The sequence below is a fragment of the Symphalangus syndactylus genome, chromosome 13 (assembly GCF_028878055.3).
Source record: "Symphalangus syndactylus isolate Jambi chromosome 13, NHGRI_mSymSyn1-v2.1_pri, whole genome shotgun sequence".
Lineage (NCBI taxonomy): Eukaryota > Metazoa > Chordata > Mammalia > Primates > Hylobatidae > Symphalangus > Symphalangus syndactylus.
Genome location: NC_072435.2, coordinates 42,155,969 through 42,171,659, shown reverse-complemented (window position 1 = coordinate 42,171,659; position 15,691 = coordinate 42,155,969).

Sequence of the window (15,691 nt, the reverse complement as noted above, 5' to 3'; positions counted from 1 at the left end):
TTGTTTCAAATGTCCTCAGGCAGCCACCATTATCGTGGTAGAGAGGCTTGGGTAAACTAAGGAATGAAAATATCTGATGTCTTCAGAAGAACTTTTGGTGTGGTTACTGATTGGAAGCAAATAGCTCACTAAATGTTTTAGGGAATTATCTTGAAACCATGAACCCAGCCTGTGTATCAGCCTTAAGGAAATCCCTAATTTGCACCACAGGAATCAGGCTATGGTAACTGCAGAGTTCCCAAGCAGGGAACCCTCCTCAAAACTCACTCTAGATGTGGTCATGGAAGATAAGTGGACAAGGAAGAAAACCCCGGATAGAAAAACCAGTGAACAACAGACAATGGAGTTTCCCGGAGAGATCTACCAGAGTCTCACCAAATGATTTATTCTACTTTACAAGCAGAGAGTTAAAAAAAAAATCCTGCCCAGCAAGATTTGATCATTATTCTGTGCTAGCAACTGGTATAATATTGTGTATTCAATGAGGAGAGGGCCAGAAAAATTGACTTTTAGTTTACAAATTATTGGATCATGAGAGAAACAGTAAGACATGCCTGATGAAGAAGACTGTTTTAGCCAGAGATTTTGGACTCTGAGCTGGATGCATCAATAATATGGGATATTAGATTGCCTTCTTCCAGGAAGGGTATAAAGGTATTCTATGGTGGGAAGAAGCATGTTTTTATATATTTGGTGGCTAGAGGATGGAATGTGGACTGCTAGCTCTCTACAAAAATCCATTCTCCCCTTCTATAATAACAAAATCACAGCCTAGCAACTTGGTTGACCATGTTTTACCAAATGTTTTGCCTTGGCCTAAGGAGGATACTCAGCTTTCCAGCCTGAAATATCTGTGTCCTCACAACCCTGTCATTAAGCAAATGCCATCTATTTTTATGGTGTACCCCACTTCTGGAACCAATTACTGTGTCTGTTAGGACAAACGTCTAAGCTCCAGTTAAAAGAAGTGAGAGGTCCAAAATTCAATATTTTAAAGTTTACTTTTCTCTCTAGTTTCAGTTCAGCATGCAATTCTGCTTCATGCAATTATTTAGGGACCAAAGTTCCAATATCATATTTCTTGGCCTCTCTTGCAGCTAGGGGTAACCCAGTGTGGAATGAGAAAAGTAGGTGGCATTTCCAGACAATAGGCTTGCCTCTTCTGTGCACTGTGATTATTATTATTTTTTGTAATCCAGAGTTCACAGGTTTGCTCTTATAGACAAGAACAATGTTTAGGAAATGGGTGGGAAACAAGATGCAGGAAACTTGGGTCCCTGAGTGACTGAGAGGAGTAGAGCCATGCACTGACCTAGGATTCTGTTATGTGAGAAATAAGCTACTACGTTGCTTCAGCTATGAATCCACTCACTACAGTCTTTTTTTTTTTGAAACAGAGTTTTGCTCTTGTTGCCCAGGCTGGAGTACAATGGCATGATCTCGGCTTGCTGCATCCTCCACCTCCTGGGTTCAAGCGATTCTCCTGCCTCAGCCTCCCAAGTAGCTGGGATTACAGGCATGTGCATGTGCCACTATGCTTGGCTAATTTTGTATATATATATATATATATATATATATATATATATATATATTTTTTTTTTTTTTTTTAGTGGAGATGGGGTTTCACCATGTTGGTCAGGCTGGTCTTGAACTCCTGACCTCAAGTGATCCACCTGCCTTGGCCTCCCAAAGTGCTGGGATTACAGGTGTGAGCCACTGCACCCGGCCTTTTATTCTTTTTATTTTTAGTAAGTCTTATGGGTTGGATTATGTCTCTTCTCCCAATTCATATGTTGAAGTCCTAATCCCCAGTATCTCAGAATGTGATCTTATTTAGAAATAGGATTAAGTATAATAACTAAGATGAAATCATACTGGAGAGTGGTGGGCTCCTAATACAGTATAACTGGTGTCCTTATAAAAAGGTGACATTTAAAGACAGATACACACACAGGGAGAATGCCATGTGAAGATGAATGCAGAGGTCTACAATCCAAGGAACATCAAAGATTGGCAGCAAACCACAAGAAGCTAGGGAACAACATCATACTGAACATGAAAAAAATTGAAGCATTCCCTTTGAGAACTGGAACAAGACAAGGATGTCCACTCTCACCACAACTGTTCAACATAATACTGGAAGTGCTAGCCAGAGCAATTAGGCAAGAGAAAGAAATAAAAGTCATCTAAATAGGAAAAGAAGAAGTCAAACTATCTCTCTTTACTGACAATATGATTCCATACTTAGAAAACCCTAAGGACTCCACCAAAAAGCTATTAGAACTAATAAACAATTTTAGCAAGGTTTCAGGGTACAAAATCAATGTACAAAAATCTGTAGCGTGTCCATACACCAATACATCCAAGCTGAGAGCGAAACCAAAAACACAATCCCATTTATAGTAACCACACAAAAAAGTACCTAGGAATACATCTAACGGAGGAGGTGAAAGATCTTTACAAGGAGAACTGCAAAACACTTCAAAGAAATCATGGATGACACAAACAAATGGAAAAACATTCCATGCTCATGGATTAGAAGAATCAATATCATTCAAATGGCCATACTGCCCAAAGCAACCTACAGATTCAATGCTATTCTTATCAAACTACAAAAAACCATTTTTCACAAAATTGAAAAAACTATATTAAAATTCATATGGAACCAAAACAGCTTGAATAGTCAAAGCAATCCTAAGATAAAAGAACAAAACTGGAGGCATCACATTATCCGACTTCAAACTATACTATAGGGTTACAGTAACCAAAACAACATAGTGCTGGTACAAAAACAGACACACAGACCAATGGAATAGAATAGAGAGCCCAGAAATAAAGCCACACACCTACAACCATCTGATCTTCAACAAAGTTGACAATAACCAGCAATGGGGAAAAGACTTCCTATTCAATAAATGGTGCTGGGATAGCTGGCAAGTCACATGCAGAAGAATGAAACTGGACCCCTCCGTTTCACCATATACAAACATTAACTCAAGATAGATTAAAAATTTAAATGTAAGACCTCAAATCATAAGAATCCAGAAGAAAACCTAGGAAACATGAATTTATGACTAAGTCCTCAAAAGCAGTTGCAATGAGAACAAAAATTGACAAATGAGATCTAATCAAATTAAAGAGTTTCTGCACAGCAAAAGAAACTACCAATAGAGTAAACAGACAACCTACAGAATGGGAGAAAATATTTGCAAACTGTGCATCTGACAAAGGTCTGATATCCAGAATCTACAAGGAACTTAAACAGTTGAACAAGCAAAAAACAAATAACCCCATTAAAAAGTGGGTAAAGGACATTAACAGACACTTCTCAAAAGACATACAAGTGGCTAGCAAACATAGGAAAGAATGATCACCGTCACTAGTCATCAGAGAAATGCAAATCAAAACCACAATGAGATACCATCTCACACCAGTCGGAATGGCTATTCTGAAAAAGTAAAACAAAAAACAAAAATAAAAACCACCAGACATTAAAGAGACTGCAGAGAAAATGGAATGTTTATCCTGTACTGATGAAAATGTAAATTAGTTCAGCCACTGTGGAAAGCAGTTTGGAGATTACTCAAAGAAATTAAACATTGCTACCTGGCCGGGTAATCCTGTAATCCCAGTACTTTGGGAGGCTGAGTTGGGTGGATTGCCTGAGGTCAGGAGTTCGAGACCAGCTGGGCCAACATGGTGAAACCCCGTCTCTACTAAAAATACAAAAATCAGCCAGGCGTGGTGGTGGGTGCTTGCAATCCCAGCTACTTGGGAGGCTGAGGCAGGAGAATCGCTTGAACCCAGGAGGTGGAGGTTGCGGTGAGCCAAGATCACGCCATTGCACTCTAGCCTGGGTGACAAGAGTGAGACTCCATCTCAAAAAAAAAAAAAAAAAACAAAACCCAAAACAGAGCTACCATTTGACCCAGCAGTCCCGTTACTGGGCATATACTCCAGAGAAAACAAAAATCAGTCTATCAAAAAGGCACATTCATGCATGTGTTAATTGCAGCACTATTTACAATGGCAAAAGACATTGTGACACAGAGGTGCAAAGTCAGAGGTCAGGGTGCAATGCGACAGGTTCCTTCCATTGAACTGGACACTATAGTGTCCGATGGTGCACAGCTCTAATGTATGTCATATACAGAAGCTTGTTTTCCAAACCTTACAGCTCAAAATTACATAAAGTTGATAGAATTTTCCCCCAATTTGACAGTCATCCTGAACATTTATTTTTACATTACCAGTAATAAATTGTGAAGTCCAAATAATTTTTCCAACAGGCTGGGTGTGGTGGCTCATGCCTGTAATCCCAGTTCTTTGGGAGGCCAAGGTGGGCTGATTACTTGAGGTCAGGAGTCTGAGACCAGCCTGGCCAACATGGTGAATCCCCATCTCTACTAAAAATACAAAAAAAAATTAGCGGGGCATAGTGGTGTGTGACTGTAGTCCCAGCTACTCAGGAGGCTGAGGCAGGAGAATCACTTGAACACAGGAGGTGAAGGTTGCAGTGAGCCGAGATCACCCCACTGCACTCCAGACTGGGTGAAAGAGCGATACTTCACCTCCCCCCTCCCCTGACAAAAAAAGCCCTGGAGGAGCTTGTTTGCCCCTTCCACCATTTTTTTTTTTTTAGATGGAGTCTCACTCTTTCACCCAGGCTGGAGTGCAGTGGCGCGATCTTGGCTCACTGCAGGCTCCGCCCCCTGGGGTTCACGCCATTCTCCTGCCTCAGCCTCCCGCGTAGCTGGGACTACAGGCGCCCGCCACCTCGCCCGGCTAATTTTTTGTATTTTTAGTAGAGACGGGGTTTCACTGTGTTAGCCAGGATGGTCTCGATCTCCTGACCTCGTGATCCGCCCCCCTCGGCCTCCCAAAGTGCTGGGATTACAGGCGTGAGCCACTGTGCCCGGTCCCCTTCCACCATTTGAAGGCATCATCTATGGGTTCTCACCAGACACTGAATCTGCTGGCACCTTGATCTTGGACTTCCCAGCCTCTAGAACTGTTAGCAGTAAACCTCTGCTGTTTATAAACTATTCCGTCTAAAGTATGTTGTTCTAGCAGCTAAAACAAACTAAGACATTGGTACCAAGAAGTGGAGTGCTATTGTAAGAAATACCCAGGAATGTGGAAGCAGCTTTGGAACTGGGTAATGTGTAGAGGCGGGAAGAGTGTGCAGGTGCATGCTTTGTGAACAAAGCCTTAAAAGTGATTCTGATGAAGTCTTAAAAGAAAAGGAGAGAAAGCCTCAATCTTTTTAAAGTTTACCTAGGTGGCAGTGATGAGAATGTTGTAGCAATATGAATAGCAAAGGCCATTCTGAGGAGGTCCCAGATGGAAATGAGGACCATGTTGTTGAAAACTGGAGGAGGCCAGATGCTGTGGTTCGCGCCTGTAATCCTAGCATTTTGGAAGTCTTAGGCAGGAACATTTGAGCTCCAGAGTTTCAGACCAGCCTGGGCAATATGGAGAAACCTCATCTCTACAAAAAATACAAAAAAATTAGCTGGGTGTGGTGGCATACGCCTGTGGTCCTAGCTACTTGGGAGGCTGAGAAGGGAGGATCGTTTGAGCCTGGGGGTTGAGGCTGCAGTGAACTATGATCATACCACTGCAGTCCAGCCAGGGTGACAGAGTGAGACCTGTCTAAACAATAACAACAACAACCACAAAAAATGGGAGGAAAAGTGGTTATTATTACAAAATGCCAAAAGAATGTGTGGCTGAATGGCATGCATGTCCTTGTGTTTTGTGTAGGGGTTGCACCGTCACATTGTTGAGAGTGGCATCTGAGCAGGCCAACTTCAGCAGCTGGCTGAGGTTGCAGAAGACATGGCTGACCCACTCATACGTGCAGAGTGAGAGGCAGGTCAGTAACACTGAGTGAGTCAGGGAATTCCTGAATGCGAAGGTCCAGGAGGCCACCACCAGGAGGCCACAGAGCTGTGGTGTCACAGACCTGATGGAATTCAGACAGTGACAGATGGCCACACAGTGGTCATTGGCCATTGCAGTCAGCAGCAAGCTGCGGATGCCTAGCAGATGGAGAAGAGCATCTGGGCCAGGCCACCAGCATAAGGAATCCCTTTGCATCCTGACACGACATAAGGGATCTCTTTGCACGCCCAGCACCTTGGGGATGGTGGTGGAGGTGAAGCAAGTGACCACAAAGGCCAGGTTGGCAAGGAAAAAGTGCACGAGCATGGAGCGCCGGGTGTCAGTGGCAATGGCTTGGATGATGAGCAGGTTCTTTTTTTTTTTTTTTTTTTTTATTGAGTCAGAGTCTCTCTCTGTTGCCCAGGCCAGAGTGCATTGGTGTGATCTTGGCTCACTGCAACCTCTGCCTCCTGGGCTCAAGCAATTCGTTGATGAGCAGGTTCTTCAGCCCCGTGACCAGGAATATGCTCAGGAAGGGGATGAGCATGAGTTCCCCCAAGAGGCCCAAGAGCAGAAACTCAGAGACCCAGGCAAGATGTTACCAGATTACCAGACGGAAGCTCTTGACTGTGAGTTGTCCAAGTTCTTGGCGTGTTGAACAAAGCAAAGCAACAAAAGAAGCAACTAAAGACAAACAAGCAACAGAAGAACAGAGTCGTGAAAGCACAGATTTATTGAAGCAAAAGTACATTCCATAGAGTGGAAGTGGGCTCAAGAGCACCCCCAACTGAGGTTTTTATTAAGCTAGAATAATTTGGCAACACCTCAGGTGCCCTTTAGAAGGCCTCTAATTGGTTATACCCTATGAAGGGTGGCCCTGTGACCAATCAGAGGCTGAAGTGGAGACAGCCCAGGACCAATCAGAGGCTGAAGTGGAGACAGCCCAGGACCAATCAGAGGCTGAAGTGGAGACAGCCCAGGACCAATCAGAGGCTGAAGTGGAGGCAGCCCATGACCAATCAGAGGCTGAAGTGGAAAATTCTGTCTTGTTATTATAGGAGGGAGGATGTGGCCTGGATGCTGCCTAACGTTGCCTAGAAGTGGCTGCACCTGCTGTTCTTATGCTTGTGCCTTAACCCGTGGTTATCCTAATTCCCTATTCTGCCTTAGACGTTCATCCCTTCCGTAGCTAACCTGGGTCAACTAGAAAGGAAACGGAGGAGCTGTCCATGGTTCTGGCTGAGGCCAGCCTCTGACCCCATTGCATCCTGATCTCATCCCCTCTTTTGGGTTCGGACATTCAGCAATTCTCCCAACTCTTTCCTGCAATAGAATTTCCTCCTTCCTATTGGCTCAATTATTCCTTTTTTAAAATTTTTATTTGTAGAGACAGGATCTTGCTGTGTCCCCCAGGCTGGAGTGCATTGGTGAGATCATAGCTCACTGCAGTAGCCTTGACCTCCCGGGCTCAAGTGATCCTTCTGCCTCAGGAGGAACTGGGACAACAGATTCATGCCAGCACACCCAGCTAATTTTGAATATTGTTTAGAGATGGGGTCTTGCTGTGTTGCCCAAGCTGGTCTCGAACTCCTGGGCTCAAGCAATCCTCTCGCTTTGGCCTCCCAAAGTGCTGGGATTACAGGTGTGAATCACCACACCTGGCTTGCTCCTTTATTTTTATCAGCAAACACACTGAAGCAACACTGTTTATTTTCCCCCAGCCCATGTGCAGGGTGCCATCTGGGTGGACGGCTCCCAGACACACTGACCCTTTACCTCTACCACCATGTGTCTCTATGCCCGAGGGCTTCATCTGACCACAGGAGCAGGCTCAGCCTGCACATGGGGGTAATGTGGATGTGCTGGGAGTTCCCACTCCTAGGAGTGACCCTTGGCTGTTGAGGGACAGGGCTGGTTGGGCGAGTCCCTGGCTTCCTCACTCCTGAGTGGGGCAGTTCTGGGGTGTTCTATAGTATTATATCTCAGGGATTACTCATTTGAATTGCCCAGCCTGGAGTGCAATGGTGTGATCATAGCTCACTGCAGCCCTGACCTCCTGGGTTCCAGTGATCTTCCTGCCCAGAGGGGAAGGTTTAACCGCACCCTTCCTTCCCATTTCTCTTCTCCAGGTGCTCACTGGGTCTCTGGAGATTATCTCCTGAATATTTATACTCAATTCCTCGACTCAAAATCTGCTTTGGGGAGAATCCAACTCCAGATGTAAGGATTCTATAATTTCTTCCAGCTTTGAAAGAATCCCTTCTTTCTTCCAACTACCTCCTTTTCTCTGCTCCCTGGCTTTCAATGCTCCTCAAAAACATTGTCTGTCCTTGCACGTCAATACTATCTTTTGGCTTTATAAGAAGGAAATATTCCAGTCTTTAAAACTAACAATAATGTACATAGCAATCATTTAGTACCTAGCAATATGTATTAAATGATACCTAAAACATGGCTCCACTTGTCCTTGCCAGTCTCCTCTGTAGTCATTTCCCACTCCCTACTATATCCTGAAACCAGGTTTTCTCGAGCTGCAGGGCCTTTGCCTTTGCAGTTTCCTCTGCTTGGAATGTCCCTATTCCTACAGACGATTTCTCATACCCTGCTCTCCATACTAAGCCCAAGCACCTTCTATGGGACATATTCCTGTCACTATTCCCCACTTCCAGGGCCTTGCTCTGGCCCATCCCTAAACATCCATTCACCCATTCATCTCTCCATCCCTCCTTTCATCCCTTTATCCATCTACCCATCCCTCTGTTCCTTCATTCATCCATCCATCCATTCATCCACCCACTCATTCATCCCTCTATCCCTCCCTTCATCCCTTCATCCATTCATCCACTTACCCATTCATCATCAATCCCCCATCCATTCGTTTATTCATCCATCCTCTGCCCATTCATCCCTCCATCCCTTCATCCATCCACCCATCCATCTCTCCATCTCTCCCTCCATCCATTCATCCATCTACCCATTCATCCATCCATCCCTCCCTTCATTCCTCCATCCATCCATCCACCCATCCACCCCTCCATTCCTCCCTCCCTCCATTCATCCATCTACCCATTCATTCCTTCTTCCCTCCATCCATTTGTTTATTCATCCATCCTCCACCCATTCATCCATCCATTCATCCACCCACCCATCCACCCCTCCTTTACTCCCTCCCTCCATTCATCCATCTACCCATTCATCCATCCCTCCAGCCATTCGTTTATTCATCCATCCTCCACCCATTCATCCCTCCATCCCTTCCTCCATCCACCCATCCATCCCTCCATCCCTCCCTCCATCCATTCATCCATATACCCATTCATCCATCTATCTATCCATCCATCCATCCATCCATCCATCCATCCACTCATTCATCCCTCCATCCCTTCATCCATCCACCCATTCATCCCGGCCTCCTTCCTTCCCTCCTTCCCTTCATTGAACACACAGGCCAGGGATGTCTGTGTCTGGCTCTGTGCTCCAACCCCCAGAGAGGAGCTTCTCAAGAGCAGGGTTTCAGGTTGAGCTTTCTGCTGCCCCGACATGGCTCAGCACAGGGCTGTTGTTGAATGTGCTTGATTTTGTAGGATAACTTTGTGAGCCAGTATTCATATTTTTGCAATGAGGTTGTATGTATTTTGAGTTGCATGGGAAGGCCCTACAAGGACAAGCCTATCATGCTTATGCACCTGTATTCATTCATTCATTCATTCATTCTTTCATTCGTTCATTATTGAACCCTTAGGATGTTCCAGGTGAAGACAAACAGTATCTTGTTCCTTGGGACCAGGGAAGGTTTTCCTGAGGTGGTAACACTGAGCTAAAATATGAAGGATGAATGGGAGGTGAATTGGCTGATGTGGGAAGGGAAGGGTGATGGAGGCCAAAGGGAACAGCATAGGTGAAGGCAGAGGGCTGCGTAGCGCATCCCTGGGTACCTGCACTCGTGGGGGACTTGTTTAATATCAAACATTAAAAGGCACTCACATTGAATGTATTTCTTCCTGTTAAAACAAGAAGAAGCTAGGTGTGGTGGCTAACACCTATAATCCCAGCACTTTGGGAGGCGGAGGCAGGAGGATCACTTGAGCCCAGGAGTTTGAGACCAGCCCTGGCAACATAGTGAGACCCTGACTCTAAAAAAATAAAAAAATTAGTAGGGCGTGGTGGTGTGCACCCTCCCAGCTACTTGGGAGGCTGAAGTGGGAAGATTGTTTGAGTCCAGGAGTTTGAGGCTGCAGTGAGCTGTGATTGCGCCACTGCACTCCAGCCTGGGCAACAGAGCAAGACCCTGTTAAGCATACACAAAAAGTTAAAAAAGTAGAAAGGATCGTTATCTTTTTGCTTTTGAAATTATTGGGGTCCCATTAAACTCATATGCTTCTTGTGCATGTACAGGCATTCTTGTCAACAGAGAACATCTAAGCCACAAATAACTTTCCAACGTGATGACACCGTGGGGTGGGGGGAATTCTGGAGCCAACCGTGAATCCAGGTGGCACTATGTCTAGCTAAGTAGACATTTCCTTCAAGCGTTTGTTGATTTTGATTTTGCAGCCTTGCTTTTACGTTGTCAAATATCAAAGTGTGTGGTTTTACAGTTTTTTTTTTTCCTTCCAGGTCTTGAATGTTTTCGGGGATCTCTGGAAAACCTACAGGCGCGGCCCTGGGAAGCTCTGGGTCCCTAGGAAGGGAGGTGACTCCGCGGCGTCCCAGGAATAATCCTCGAGGGGCTCGCGAGGTACTCGCGCCTCCCAGCGTCTGGATTGAGAAACGCACCCTGTGAGGGTGGAGAACCAGCCCAGCCCCAAAGTGAGGTGGCAGAAAAACGAACTCACGGCCAAGGACTGGCTGAGTTAGGCGGAATTGTCTAAATGTGTTTTGTCTTGCTGGGCTGCCCCCTCTCCTGGTCCTTTGGCTAGGGAGAACAGGATTTTGTTTGGGATTTGTCTTTTGCTTTTTTTGACTATGCCTGTTGGCGTTCGCGGGTTGCCAGCTTCTTCAGGTCAAAGCCTGGGCTGTATGTGGCGAAAAACAAAACACCAAAGAATTGACTTTTGTGTCATTCTTTGGGTCCTGAAATTCCCAGTGTGTCTGCCTTCTCTCCATCATTCAGAGTCTTATATTTTTCTAGTTTGATCCAATTTCCCAATCACTTTTTATTTTGACAAAATTGTAAATTTGATGCATAGAACATGTTTTGACATAGGTGTACAGTGTAAAATATGTAAATCAAGCTAATTTAACACATTCTTGACATACCCGTGACCATACATCCATGCTTATCTCTTTTTCTGTGGTAAGAACACTTAAAATCTGCTCAGCAATTCAGTTTTATATTGAAAAAAAAAAAAAAGAGGTCTCACTATGTCGCCCCGGCTGGTCTCAAACTCCTGGCCTCAAGTGATCCCCCTCGGTCTCCCAGCGTGCTGGGATTACAGATGTGAGCCACCGCGCCCAGCCTACTCAGCATTTTTCAAGAATAAAATACATTGACTAGAGTCACCATGTTGAACAATTCCTCTTGTGCCCTTTGACCAACATCTGTTCAGTCCCTCCTCCCTCCCTCAGCCCCTGGAGCCACCATTCTACTTGGGAGTTCAGCTTTTTAGATTCCACATGTGAAGACAGTAAATATTTGTCTTTCTGTGCCTGGCTTATTTCACTGAACGTCTTCCAGGTTCATCCATGTTGTAAACACAAGCTTTCTTGTTTTTAAAGGCTGAATCATATTCAGAGTCTTAGGTTTTTATGTACGACGTCCGGCCCAGGGTTTTAGTTGCGCTTCGTGGGAGGAATGGGGAAAATTATGTATACTTTGTCCATTTGAATTTGAGAAACGTACATGATTACAGGATCATGTTTTGATCATATGCGTAGAATCACAACTTATGTATTTTGGTCAACAGCTGCTTATTTCCTTTGTTCTACCTTCCTCTCCTCCTCCGAGTCCAGTTCTCTCCATCTTTCAAATTCAGACTCACTCCTTCTCCCACGGATTACTCCAGTTGTCCCCCCTTTTTATCTCTGCTGGTCATGTCTGGATTTGGAATAAACCCTTTCTGTCCACATGGGCCCTGTGTGCCTGCTGACCTGTCTTCTTTCTCTCACTTCTGGCCTCAACATTATCATTCATTCATCAAACACTAAGCATCTCATTTTGGGGGCACCCCTGAACCTGTGATCCCTCAGAGTTGACCGGGCAAGAAGATCTCCTTATGAAGCAGAGACAGCAAGTGGCGGGGGTGGGGGTGGGGGGCCCAGGTGGCACAGGATTAAAATACAAGGGCACCCAACTTCACCAGTCATGAGGAACAAGAAGCCACCGTGAGGCATTTCAAACCCAACACCCAGCATAAATGAAAAAAGTCTGGCAACACCAGCAGTTTTGGAGGCAGGTAGAAACCCTCAATGGTGTGAGAGCACATTGGTGAAATCACTGTGAAGAACATGGAAATACCTGGAAATGTTGAAAACGCCCAGATTCTGAAGCTTAGCCTGTCCCCACTTGGCTTTATACCCTAGTAAGCTCCATGGAACTTAAAATGGGTTTGGTCTGGGGCCAAACCCATTTTCTTCGATGGGTTGACTTAAGATGGGCCCTGGTCTGTGGGTAGATGGTCACGGGGGACTGGGTCAGTGGTGGCTTGGTCACTGGGGGGCCTGATCAGTGGGACCCAGTCTGCAGGCCTTGGTCAGCACAGAACACGATCAGTCCTGCTTAGTCAACAGGACCTGGTGGGTGGGGACCTAGTGAGTGGGGGCCTGACCAGTGGGAGCCTGGTTAGTGAGGACTTAGTCAGTAAGGACAAGGTCAGCTGGCTGCTGGGTGACCTCAGGCAGGGGGTTTGTCCTAGAAGCCTTTCTTCCATTTGTAGGGGAGATGAAATCAACTGCACCCCAGAGAACTACTGGGAGAAGTGCATTGAATATGGCCCTGCTATGCAGATTTAGCACTGGACACACTGAGTCCTCCCCGAGGGAGGGGGTTTCACCCACTGCCCTGCCCTGCCCTGCCTGCATCCCCAGGACCACCCTGCCTGAAGGCAGAGGCTGGGGCGCACCCGTGGATGCTCTGATGCTGACCACAGGCCCTGGGGTGACAGTGAGGAAGATACAGCAGTACCCATGATAGGGGAAGCCAGGGCCGGCCGGCCGGAGAGACACACGCTCACACGCACCCGCACATATCCACCTGCACTCAAGTGCACAGACGCATTGCACACACACGTCGACAGTTCAGGGGGCAGAGGATGCCGTCTCTGGGCCCTGCTGACCCATGCAGGGCCCCGTTGTGATGGGTGCCATGAGTCCACAATGTCACCATTACCCAATGCCCAGGTACCCGCCCGGTTCTGTGTCGTAGAGCAGTTGGAGACACAGTGTGAGTGGGTTCTGCCCAAAGGACGCTTTTCTAGGTGAGAGGCACATCTCTGCGCAGCTGCTTGATCAGACTTAGGAGATCGTGACCTGCTCTTTCCTCCCTGCTGACTTGGGGACAGTCGCTACTGGGTGGGCGGCAGCTGCCCGAGGAGGGTCATCCTCGAGTGCTCACTGGGTGCCCGTTCTGTGCTGACCGGGTAGACGGTCATCCTGTTCATCCTCACGGTGACTCCGTTCCAGGAACATGCCAGGAAGACCCCAGCCCCGCTCCCCAGGACAGACCTGGACTGGCCCAAGGACAGCACCCTCACACCATCCCCACGACCCTCTTCATTCTGGAGGGCCAGGCTGGGCCTGTTGTGCTGAGCAGGACACTGAGTCCTCCCAGACATGGAGCCCACCTTGACAAGACCCACGTCAAAGGCAGGAGTGTGGAGGGCACCTCCTCACCCAGGCCTCCCCCTGGCCATGGCCTCCTGTGCACAGCTGGAAGCCAGGGGTGGCTGCAAAAGGACCCAGCACCTCCCAGTGGGAGGTAGCTGTGGTGGAAACCTGGGTGTGGGCACCGACCCCTTCCATGCTACCCCCCTGTCCCTAGAGTGCCTCATGAATCTATCCGAGTCTGGCCTATAAGGATTGGTTCAGGAGCCGTTCTCCCAGGCCTGGGCCCTGGAGGACGATGAGGTTCTCATGCACTTTCGGGTCTGCATGAGGGAACTGACGAGGAGACACTGGGACCTGCCACCCCTAGGGAGGCTCCAGCATCAGGTCCCCTCCTGAGTCAACCTCTGGGGTAGTTGATAGTAGAGGGGGCCTGGGTCCCTGCAGCCCCATTACCTGGACCTTCCTCCCACACCTCTTCCTCCTTTACACAGAGAAACTTTTACAAATAGACCTGTCGGTTTTCAGGGGATGTGCTGAGTGCACATGTACTGGACATGCTGCTCAAGACAAGCGGGGGTGCCACCTTTTACACTCTCTCTGGTCTGCGCGAGCTCCCTGCCCCGCCTGTGAGCATCGACAGATGCCGGGAGGAGCAGGGTCCCCTTACTCCAGAGCGCCCCTTAGGAGATGCTGTGTCAACAGAAGAATCAGTGTTTCTGGCCCAGAGGATTCGGGGAGAGGACATGGGCAGGAGCTCTGGCCCAGGGCCAGAACCCAGAGTTCAGCCAGGCGTGGGAACGGTCCAGTCCTGGCATGGAGTGGATGGCCCCAGAGAGCGGTGGGGACCCCGTGCCCGGGGCCATCTCACCCACTGTGGAGACAGGCCCCCGTGTGAGGTGGCAAGGGGGCCAGGTGACAGTGAGAGCTTCTTCCCACCCGAGCGCCGAATCAGGGCTGCATCTTAGGCCGCACAGCCCTGGGATGAGGATGTGAGGCATAAGCCAGCCTGAAGCCTGTGTTACCCATCCCAGGGGGGATACCCAGGCAGCTGCACACACCCCTTGCTCTGGGATCTGCAGCCTGCAGGGGTGTCCTCAGTGTCAGGCTAGGGTGAAGGACAGAGGGGCCCCAAGGACTCCAGAGACCCAGGTGTGCAGAACCCGGCCCTGCGAGGGCATCTGATGGGTTTGGTGGAGAAGCTGGGTTCATCCACATTCTCTTCAGCCAAACTTGAGGGAGGGACCCCAGCGCCCAGGGCTCTTCGGCTATTTCTCGGCATTGAGCCTCTCTGCAAGGGGGATGGGCTGACCCTCCCTGGCCCACCCGACCAGCTCCAGCAGCGCATGCAGGCAACTCCTCTGGAATGGGAGCCTGGTCCTCCCCTACTCTGGCCTGGCCAGGCTGTCCCCCAGGCCGAGGCCCAGTGGCATGTAAAGGGGGTTTCTGCAGCGCCCAGGGCAGAAGGTTGCTCACTGGGAACCTCCAGGGCTCAGGGTGTGGCCAGGCTGTCCCCAGCTCAAGACAGACCTTCTTGGCTTAACTGGTGATACCTGTGTCTGAATCCTATGCCAAAGCTTCTGACAGAGCTTGATAGCGTTGGGGGCTTGTGGTTCCTGTGGTATGACCTTGAACAGGGATGCTGAGCTCCTGTCACATCCACATCTGCCCTGGATAGGCTAAATGGCTTCATCAAAGCCCAGACACCAGAAACTACTGTGCCCCATGATAACCAAGAGCCAGGTCCAGAGACATTTCTCTACAAAATGGCACCTGCATCCAACTCCTCTTGGTGGGCAGTGACCAGCCCGGTGTGGAAGGAGTTAGGGCAGCATCCGGCTAACTGCTCCACAGCCCTAGGTGGCTCTTGGGCCTTGGGAAGTCATCTTCAATAAGAATGCTGTTCACTCTAAGACTTCCCCAGAGTGGGGTGAGTGTGGCACCCCTGCAGCCCTAGCCGTCAGTAGCGTGCCTTGCGACCTCTGACTCAACCCGCGGGACAGAGCCCCACTCTCAGGGCACACTTCCCAGGACTAGAGGGGCC